At 40.2% G+C, this 11237-nt stretch overlaps 1 long non-coding RNA gene across 1 annotated transcript in view; it reads right to left on the bottom strand.

Annotated features, from left to right (window-relative positions):
• Nucleotides 1–11237, bottom strand: part of LOC136844349 (uncharacterized) — a 67875-nt gene that overhangs the window by 39425 nt on the left and 17213 nt on the right. Inside the window, exon 2 of the long non-coding RNA XR_010854829.1 lies at nt 1292–1503. This is a non-coding gene — a long non-coding RNA (uncharacterized lncRNA). The remainder of the gene's footprint in view (nt 1–1291; nt 1504–11237) is intronic.

The following is an 11237-nucleotide window of genomic DNA, read 5'->3' as shown; positions in this document are numbered from 1 at the left end:
TTCGTTTCTTTTACTGTACCTTCTTTCATATTCTCTTTCTTCCATCAACTTTCCACCCTCTCCTAACAATTGATTTATTGTGCAACTGCGAGGTTTTCCTCCTGTTACACCTTCCTTACCTTTTGCTGTCAATTTCCGTGTCTGAGCTGAATGACCTCATAGGTCCCAGCGCTTGGCCTTTGGCCTAAATTCTACATTCAATTCAATTCAATCAACTAACAGCTGTTGCCTTCGCGACGAGACTCAGGACGAAGATAGAAAGTCAAATATCTGTCTAAAAAGGTCTGCGAACATCGTTTCTAGGGTTCTGCCTGACGTAAGGCAACTAGAAATGGCACCTGGAACGGCTCAGCAGCCACATATAGCAATGGAAGTAGTCCAGTAATTCGTCCCTAGCTTGACCAACTGGCGCCAGCCATTTTTCTCCTCATTCTGAGGAAATAGGTTTCAAGGATTTTTCTTAATTATTCAGTGCTTCTAATTGACTCGTCTTTTGTGGAAATTTTTTTGGAAAATGTGCCAACGCAGACAGCTGACATTTTGATATGTTGTAGAGAATCAGAAACTGAGACACTTTGACTGGAAAGCTCAAAAACTTAAAAAAAAAAAAAAAAAATAAATTACCTCTTCGAATTGAGCCAAGCACTGAGGCACTTTCTGTTATTCAGCACTTACACTGACGAGGGGGAGTTGGAGCGGTTGGACAGCAGGGCGGAAGAAAGAAGTGGTAACGGAGGTAGAGTAACAGGGTTAAAAAAAAACTTGGTGAAGCTAGGGGCCGAGGAGATACCGCAAACAACCTTTAGTGCCTGCAGTGCGCCACGGGAGGCGCACTAACGGTACTACCCTCCTACGGGATACCACTAAAAGGGGATTTTTAAAGAAAAACATTCACTTATAGAGGCAACGAAACAAATCACTGTCATCACCTCACAAATATCAGTAGAAAGCAATCAAGCAAAAATAACTATTTATTCATAGTATTATTTCAAATAGGCAACAAGGAGGACTTGTGATGACGTGGTCTGTACACCAAAACATACCTTTGGAAGGAATGGAATATAGAGTTTAGGAGAAGGCCGCGCACTGGGACCTATAAGGTCATTCGGCGCTGGAAAGGAAACTGAGATTAGGTAGGTTTGAAAGGCGTAACAGGAGGAAAACCTCAAAGCAGTTGAACTATGAATCAATTGTTAAGAGATAACATGATGGAAGAAAGATATGAATGGAGGTACAGTCAAGGGAATGTAAGGGACACTGACTGCACTACCCCCCTACGGGGAAAACATACCTTTGGGGTCCAGTATTAGAAGTTGCAGTCCCGAGTTTGTTGAAGGCATGTAGCCATCACGTCTGTCTAAACTGGACTTAATCGTTCTTCAGCTTAGAATTGAAGTTGTAAGCAAGATCAGATGAAGAACTCAGCTCAGTTAACAGTGCATCATTTCACACATGTGTTCACATTTTTCGACACGATAAGCTCGGAGCTGCTTGCGCCATAACCTGTTGAGAAAATCATTGCAAAAACAAATCAGGGCGAAGCTCTGAGAAATACATGTGAACGATTTTAATTTATAAAATGATTTAGTCAGATAAAGGTTTACTTCCATGAATAAGCATTTCTTCAGCAGACAAACTGAAGGCGATGTATCCTTTATCCTTTCTATATTCTACCGTATTACTAACAGAAGTTGTGTGGCATTACTTAATTGGGAATCTTAATTAATACCTAAATATTTTCCTGGTGAGGGCAAGGCCACTTAATTAGCTTCTTATCAGATCACGAACTTGATACAAAATATATGTTTGACGTATATCATAATAAAAGAACTTGATCTCCAATTATTTTTGAGACTTCCTAGAGGCATATACCAAATTAAGATGAATACACATAAGAGTTATACTGAAGAGTTCAGTAATAGAGCAATGGAACTAAAAAGATTACAACACATGCACCGAGTCTAAACATTAACAAGTAAAAAATGCGCCGAAGAAAATCGAGTTTTTTGTACAGAGTACAATCAAGGCCACCGAAAACAGACTATCTTTAGGTGGTCTCTGTATGATGCTGTATGAGCAGCGGCCCATGAAACTTTAGCCACGGCCCGGTGGTGGCCTGTCCTATATCGTTGCCAGAAGCACGATTATGGCTAAGTTTAACCTTAAATCACATAAAAACTACTGAGGCTAGAATAACTCTCATTAACTACAATTTATTCGAGTTATTCTCTCAATTAACACGGCCTTCTTGGGTTCTTCCTTATTTTGCCATTTTCAAGGGAAAAAAAAGTCACAGGTAAAAAAAGTCCCAGGAAAAAAATTCACAGGAAAAAAAGTCACAGGAAAAAAAGTCACATTAATATTTCCTAGATAGTGACCCCCAAGGGTTTTTTTTAACCCGGTATGTATCCACCTTTGCGGCGTATTTAGTACAAGCCCGCTGGGGATTACCGTAAAAACATAAACAAAAGACTAATTATCATATAGATAATGACCCCCAAGAAATGTTGATAATTTTTCCCCGTGACTTTATTACCGACCACCATAAATTATGTGACTTTTTTCCTGGTGACTTTTTTTCCTGGCCACAATTGTGACTTTCTTCCTGTGACTATTTTTCCTGGTCAAAATTGTAACGTTTTCCTGACTTTTTTCCTAGCCAAAATTGTGACTTTTTCCTTACTTTTTTCCTAGCCAAAATGGTGACCTTTTTCTTGTGACTTTTTCCCTAGCCAAAACTGACTTTTTTCTCTAGCCAAAATTGACTTTTTTCCTTACTTTTTTCACGGCTTTTTTCCCGTGACTTTTTTCCTATCACTTTTTTCCTATCCAATATTAAGACTTTTTTCCTGTGACTTTTTCAAGGTGACCCCCGACCAAAAAAAGCCTTCCTCGAAACTGGCAAAACCTATAAAACAAAAACCTTGACAAAATCCCTCATCACTTGTGACCCTCTTGGGAAGATTTCTGCATGTTAGAGTTTGCATGTATTCAACAACGTCCTTATTACTCGATGATTTACTTCCCATTACTGTCAACACCTGTATTTTGCCTTGCTAACCCCAGCGGAAAAACAAGCGAATAACAAACAGTCCATCTCTAATGGCAACCGGAGACGGGGTAGGCTAGTTTGCGGTACCATTCGCTGATGGGCTAACGACCGTTCAGACTGCTAACTGCACACTTCTAATAATCGCGGAACAAATCGTTCCTGAACAAGAAATTTAGTGGACCAACAGCCTTCCTGATTACAGAGGGAGAGGGAGAGGGAGAGAGAGAGGGAGTACGAGACGGAGGAGAGGGAGTGGGAGGCGAAGGAGAAGTTAAGTATACCTTAGTTTAACCAGACCACCGAGCTGATTAACAGCTCTCCTAGGGCTGGCCCGAAGGATTAGACTTATTTTACGTGGCTAAGAACCAACTGGTTACCTAGCAACGGAACCTACAGCTTATTGTGGAATCCGAACCACATCATACCGAAAAATGAATTTCTGTCACCAGAAATAAATTCCTCTAATTCTTCGTTGGGGGTCGGAGACTCGAACTCGGGCCTGGCAGAGTGCTAGCCGAGAACTCTACCGACTCGTCCAACGAGGAACTGGAGAAGGAGAAGGAGAAGGAGAGTGAGAAGGGAGAAAGGGAAGGGGAGAGGGAGAGGGAGAGGGAGAGGGAGAGGGAGAGGGAGAATGAGAAGGAGGAGAGGGAGAAAGAGAAAGAGAAGGAGACGGAGACAGAGATGGGAGGGAGTGGGATAGAAGAGAAGAAGAGAGAGAGAGAGAGTGGAATGGAAGACACAATTTAGGCCAAAAGCCAAGCGCTGGGACCCATGGGGTCACTCAGCGCTGAAGGGAAAACTGAGAATAGGGGTGCAACAGGAGGAAAACCTCGCAGCGGCACTGTGAAAAAACTGTTAGGAGAGGGTGGAAAGTAAGACAGAATAAAAACAATATGAACGGAGATGCAGTAAAAGGAAAGAAAGGGGTTGCAGCTAGGGGCTGAAGGGACGCTGCAAAGAAGACAGCAATGCCTACAGTGCACCGAGGTGCACTGACGGCACTACACCCCTACGTGAAAGTTAAGAAACAGTATACCAGACCACCTGAGCTGATTAACAGCTCTCCTAGGCTGGCCCGAAGGATTAGATTTATTTTACGTGGCTAAGAACCAACAGGTTACCTAGCAACGGGACCACAGCTTATTGTGGAATCCGGAACCACATTATGACGAAAATTGAACTTATATCAAAAATAAATTCCTCTAATAATTCTTCATTGGCCGGTCGGAGAATCGAACGCTGGGCCAACAGAGTGCTAGCCGAGAGCTCTACCCACCCATCCAATGAAGAACTTCACCCCCTACGTGGAGGGAGAGGGCGAGAGAGAGAGAGGGGAGGGGGCGAAGTCAATTTAATTTCACCCAGGGTTGGGGGGGAGGGGAGACCTAACAAGTGCTTGCCAAGGACGCAGGAGTCGTGCGCTGGTGGACACCACAAGTGTTCCAATCAGTTGCCTGCTCTTGCATTTTTTATGTAAATTACCGCGTAAATTATGCCTATTACCTGTGATTTATTGCCTGGTAATGAGCCTCTCGAGACTACGGCCAATTGCTCGCACAAGCTCGTAGAAAACTAGCAACAGCCATCGTTGCCTTTCGCAGACAGCCTCCCCCCCCCACCAACACAACCTCCTCCTAGTCTTCTCGACTTACATAATCAATGACTCAAAAATATCGGTTTTATGTTTTAAATTATATCAGGAGAATCTTTCAAGAGGTGGAGGCTTCACCCATGAAAACTGCCGCGTAACTGTTCTGCCAGGCCAAAAATTTCCTACGGTGCGTATAACCTACTCTTGGCTACCTCTGTAAGTCTGTGTCACACTCCTCCCCCCTCTCTCTCTCTCTCTCTCTCTCTCTACTCCATGGTGATTAGAATGGCAGTGGAATGAGTAACCATTTGGAGCACTCACAGAGTGATATATTGGTAGTTAAAAGGCCATACTAACTCTGGAAGGGTTTTTGTTACTATTGCGGTAGTGAGTGACCCATGTCTCTCTCTCTCTCTCTCTCTCTCTCTCTTCTCTTTATGCCTTGATACGAGGCGATAAGCAACAAACCTTCTAACCGGTTAGTTCCCGAATTGCGTTAAAAATGCATACAGGTGTCATACGTGATGCATGACTCAAGCAATTTATGTCATTTCGTATATTCAAGGACTGGGCCGTTTATCATGCATACGAATTCGACGCACGCGCTTAATTCTATGCCTCTGATCAATAAGTCACTGACTGTCTCTGAGTATGTAAGCAGACAAATTAAACAGCAATTTCAGTTTGAATTATCGTGAGTGTTTTCACTTTGGTAATGATCGTCAATATTTTTCCTTGCTGAAACTGTTGTCGCTGTTGATACGAAAGTCATAATTCATGTTGTAATAACTGTAAACACTTCATTTCATTTTAGCGTCGTGTTGGCTGAGCCTCAAACTGTCATCATAACAATGTCATCGTCTTTTTTATTAATAACGTTATTAACATTGCTTTATTATTTTCAATCTCTTCATGTCGTTTTCGTAATTATTATTATTATTATTATTATTATTATTATTATTATTATTATTATTATTATTATTATTATTATTATGTTACAGCCAGGCTGGTATTCCTCGGAAAAAGACCTTAACAAAGAAACTGATGATGAAGACTGAACAAGTGAAAATAAAAATATTCCTATTAATTATTTCATAATTATTATCATAAACTTATTTATTCTTTAAATATCAGCTAACTAGATTTATTGGCTGCTTTTCGACTTTACTCTTTTATAATGATTTCCAATTTTTCCTCTCTCTCTCTCTCTCTCTCTCTCTCTCTCTCTCTCTCTCTCTCCTCTCTCTCTCTCTCTCTCTCTCTCTCTCTCTTACCTTTCTAATTTAATGGAAAAAGTGTGAAATGTCTGAAAACAGCAAACGGAATCGGTGAAAACTAGGAAATGAAAATTAAAAAAAGAAAGAAAGCGTAGGAGAAAGTAGAAGAGCAAAAGATATATATATTCTGGAAAGAAACTTAACGACTAATTTAATATATCTATATAGATATATATATATATATATATATATATATATATATATAGTATATATATATATATATATATATATATATATTTACATCAGGAACAGTCAAACAAGCGCTATAGTTAACATTTTTATTCCACTGGGACGTTTCGGCTTTAAGACACTAAGCCATTTTCGACCTAAAATAGAGGCAAAATACCAAAAGATGAAAAAAAAATTTATACTAGTAAAATACAAATCAAAACAGGTCGGAAATGGTTCATTGTGTTAAAGCCGAAACGTCTCAATGGAATAAAAATGTTGACTATAGCGCTTGTCTGGCTGTTCCTTTAAGGGATCAGATTCCTAGGAATCAGACTCTATAACTAATATATATATATATATATATATATATATATATATATATATATATATATATATATATATATATATATATATATATATATACTGTATATATATAGTATATATGTGTATATATATATATATATATATATATATATATATATATATATATATATATATATATATATATCACTGACATAACAATATGATAAAGAATATAAACTGGGTATAAGACTACGAGAAAAGAAACCCTAATGTCAAAAGAGAAAGATATCGCGCACCTTCAAATAATGAGATGATAATTCAGAAAATGAATGAGAAAGTTACTGATTAAAACTGAGAGATAAGCAATTAGTAATAATTGAAAGGAGGTACAGTAAAAGAAACGAAAGGGGGTTGCAGCTAGAGCCTTACGATCGTTCATTTTTCATTTTCAGTCACAAACTTATTTGCTTCACCTGCGCTTCAAGAATTCTATTCGACTCATCGAGGCTTGAACAGAGGAAATAAAACTCAGTATATCGGGAATAGAACTAAAACTGAATATAATGGTAAAACATGTTTTAAATGAATAGACATGAATAAGCAAAGAACTTGATGTAAGAGCAAAAATGATGAGTAATAAAACACGAAATTAAAATGAAAGAACAAGGATAATCAAACATTTACACTGTAACTTAGCAAAAACTATAATGCAATCCAAAAATAAAAAAAAAAGAAACATCAAGAGAGTTTGGTGGAACTATTGCATGACATTCATATGGACGGTAGAAAAAGATAAATAACATTAACAGTAAAATGCAAAAAATTTTATATATACAATAAAACTAAAAAGATAGAGAGACGAAACCTCATTAACATGTAAACTTGTATGTGAAATACTGACTGAATTTTGACAATGGGGATATGAAAAGCAACCTATTCTGCCCTAAAATGGAAGACTACAGTATCTGCAAAAAATACAAAATCAGGAAAATGGTAGATACTGCAGTTTTCCTTTGCCTTCCTACTGATTTTGCAGATACTGCAAATGGGACCACCCTAAATGCTTGTGGAAAGCATTGAAGAATCATTCTGAAACTGCAGTAACCTACGTGTTAGTGTTTCACGAGCCCAAGAGGTGGCATATCTCAATTTCGAACATTTTGCAGATATTGCAGTTTTGCAATTTAAGGCAGTATTGTCACAAGCTACAACGAATGTTATATAATTTTTGCTTTGTCCTTAAGAATCTTGTGTTTTAACATCCTCTAAGCCTCTATGTGCTTAATTAGTTTTGCCTAACATTACAATTCACTTTTCTGCTTTTAACTCGCGTTAACGAGCTTGATAATGTTGCAGTGCTTGTCATTTGCGCTCTACCGTTAAATCTTACGCTCGTTTATGTATGCTACTCATTACGTTTAAAACAGGTTTTATTATCATATTCCCACTTTAGTCCGTATTCTGATAAGCGGATTTTCTTTATCTCTGCTCTAGCCTGATGATTGGGACTGGATTCGAGAATGGTGGGCGAGGCAAATAATTTGAGGATTTTACCTCCTACAGGCGACTGAGTCATTAATTACACACACACATATACACACATATACACTATATATATATATATATATATATATATATATATATATATATATATATATATATATATATATATATATATATATACATACATATATATTATATATAATATATATATATATATACAGGTTGATAGATAAATACAGATAGATAGATAGATAGATAGATAGATAGATAGATAGATCGACAGACAGATAGATAACAAGATAGACAGATAGATAGATAGATATATAGATAGCAAGATAGATAGATAGATAGCAAGATATACAGATAGACAGACAGATAGATAGCAAAGACAGATAGATAGACAGATAGCAAGACAAAGAGACAAACACATAGATAGATAGATAGATAGATAGATAGATAGATGGTCCTTTTGGAAAATGGCTTTAGGCTAAGTGATTAAGTGGTAATTAAGTGCTATTTAAAAAAGAAAGACGAAGCGGTAACATTATCCACAGTCCTGAAGAAAGTGTAAAATCAACGTACAAAACGCATGAAGCACATGTATCATACGTAGGACCTAATATGCGACTGGAGGTCTCCCCCCCAACTCTCCCCACCCCCCCAACACACACCCCACCTCTCCCTTAACAGCAGTTTCCGTCCAGTAAATACCAAGAGCCCAGGAGATGACAGTAACAGAAAACGCAGTTGAGTCCAGAGAAAAGGACTTCGGTTGAGAAATGGTCATCCCGTCTCTTTTCCGTAAGGCTTGTAGGACTGATGTGTTTCATATTTGTATTCCAACCTAGTGGTATCCATTCCCTAATCCCATCCCCCACCCCAGGACCCACAGAAAAATTTTTTTTTAAATTCCGACCAAGAGTCCCAGAGGAGGAGTATAACATCGAAAAAATGCCTAGTATCTGTAGCACCTGGTCTACGCGTCTCTTCTGCACAAGATGGTTCGTCTCCCATTTCTACTCTATTCCAGGCTTCTTCTTCTTTCTTTCTTTCCTTCTTTTTTGAATACGAAGCCACGCATGTCACCGAGAGGGCTTTTACGACCGCTCTCGCATCTCGAACCTAGACCGAAAGCCGGTGATTATTGGCCAACCACACCAGGCAAAGACTGTAATAATCTAAGTAGGGAGTGCTGTTGATGCCTTACTAAATCATTAAGACAATTTGTGGCATGCTTTAATTACCCGCTAAAGTGCATTTTTACGACAGACTCCCAGAAAAAGGAACATGATACAAACACACTTCGGTGGATACCCCCGTCCGCCCCCTCCTCCTCCCTCCCCGGCAACCACCGCCCCCGCTGCTTCTGAACGGTTCGTTGATTTCTTCGGCCAAAGCATTTTGTTTACACGAAGCCACGAGCACGCAGGGTTATACGTATATATGCGTATAGTGCTTCCTAGGCAAGGCGCGCGGGACGGTCGACCAATCGGATGGACTTCGTTAAGGTTTGAGGGAAAACCAAGTATAATTTAAAAGGTGATAAATCAAGGGGGTCAAAAATGGTGGAACCGTCCTGTAACGGTACGGTAAATGAGCCTCTAAGTGGTATCATGATTGATTAGCCTGTAAATGGTGTCATGCATGATTGGCCTCTAAATGGTATCATGCATGATTGGCCTCTAAACGGTGTCATGCATAATTGGCCTCTAAATGGTGTCATGCACGACTGGCCTATAAACGGTGTCATGCATGATTGGCCTCTAAACGGTGTCATGCATGATTGGCCTCTAAACGGTGTCATGCATGATTGGCCCCTAAACGGTGTCATGCATGATTGGCCTCTAAATGGTGTCATGCATGATTGGCCTCTAAACGGTGTCATGCATGATTGGCCCCTAAACGGTGTCATGCATGATTGGCCTCTAAATGGTATCATGCATGATTGGCCTCTAAACGGTGTCATGCATGATTGGCCCCTAAATGGTATCATGCATGATTGGCCTCTAAATGATGTCACGCATGATTGGCCCTTAAACGGTGTCATGCACGATTGGCCTCTAAACGGTGTCATGCATGATTGGCTCTAAACGGTGTCATGCAAACTATAAACGGTGTCATGCATGATTGGCTCCTAAACGGTGTCATGCATGATTGGCTCTAAATGGCTATAAACGGTGTCATGCATGATTGGCCTCTAAACGGTGTCATGGCGATTGGCCCCTAACGGTGTCATGCATGATTGGCCCCTAAATGGTATCGCATGATTGGTCTTTAAACGGTGTCATGCATGATTGGCTCTAAATGGTGTCATGCACGACTGGTATAAACGGTGTCGCATGATTGGCCTCTAAACAGTGTCGGCGCGATTGGCCCCTAAACGGTGTGTCATGCATGATTGGCCTCTAAATGGTGTCATGCATGATTGGCCTCTAAATGATATCACGTATGATTGGCCCTTGGTCATGCATGATTGGCTCTAAAATGCGACTGGCTATAAACGGTGTCATGATGATGGGCTCTAAACAGTGTCATGCATGATTGGCTCCCTAAACGGTGTCGCATGATTGGCCTCTAAATGGTGTCATGCATGATTGGCCTCTAAATGATGTCACGCATGATTGGCCCTTAAACGGTGTCATGCACGATTGGCCTCTAAACGGTGTCATGCATGATTGGCCTCTAAACGGTGTCATGCACGATTGGCCTAAACGGTGTCATGCGTTGGCCTCGCGGTGTCATGCATGATTGGCCCCTAAATGGTATCATGCATGATTGGCCTCTAAACGATGTCACGCATGATTGGCCCCTAAACGGTGTCATGCAGCGATTGGCCTCTAAACGGTGTCATGCACGAATGGCCTCTAAATGGTATTGGCTTCTAAATGGTGTCATGCGATTGGCCTCTAAATGGTATCTGCATGATTGGCCTCAAACGTGTTATGCATGATTGGCCTCTAAATGGTGTCACACGATGGCCTCTAAACGGTGTCATGCACGATTGGCCTCTAAACGGTGTCATGCACGATTGGCCTCTAAACGGTGTCATGCACGATTGGCCTCTAAACGGTGTCATGCATGATTGGCCCCTAAATGGTATCATGCATGATTGGCCTCTAAACGATGTCACGCATGATTGGCCCCTAAACGGTGTCATGCACGATTGGCCTCTAAACGGTGTCATGCACGAATGGCCTCTAAATGGTATCATGATTGATTAGCCTCTAAATGGTGTCATGCACGATTGGCTTCTAAATGGTATCATGCATGATTGGCCTCTAAACGGTGTCATGCACGATTGGCCTCTAAACGGTGTCATGCACGATTGGCCTCTAAA

The sequence above is a fragment of the Macrobrachium rosenbergii genome, chromosome 12 (assembly GCF_040412425.1).
Source record: "Macrobrachium rosenbergii isolate ZJJX-2024 chromosome 12, ASM4041242v1, whole genome shotgun sequence".
NCBI classification, from domain to species: Eukaryota; Metazoa; Arthropoda; class Malacostraca; order Decapoda; family Palaemonidae; genus Macrobrachium; species Macrobrachium rosenbergii.
Note: the sequence above shows the minus strand (reverse complement) of the source record. Positions and strands in the feature narration are given on the sequence as shown.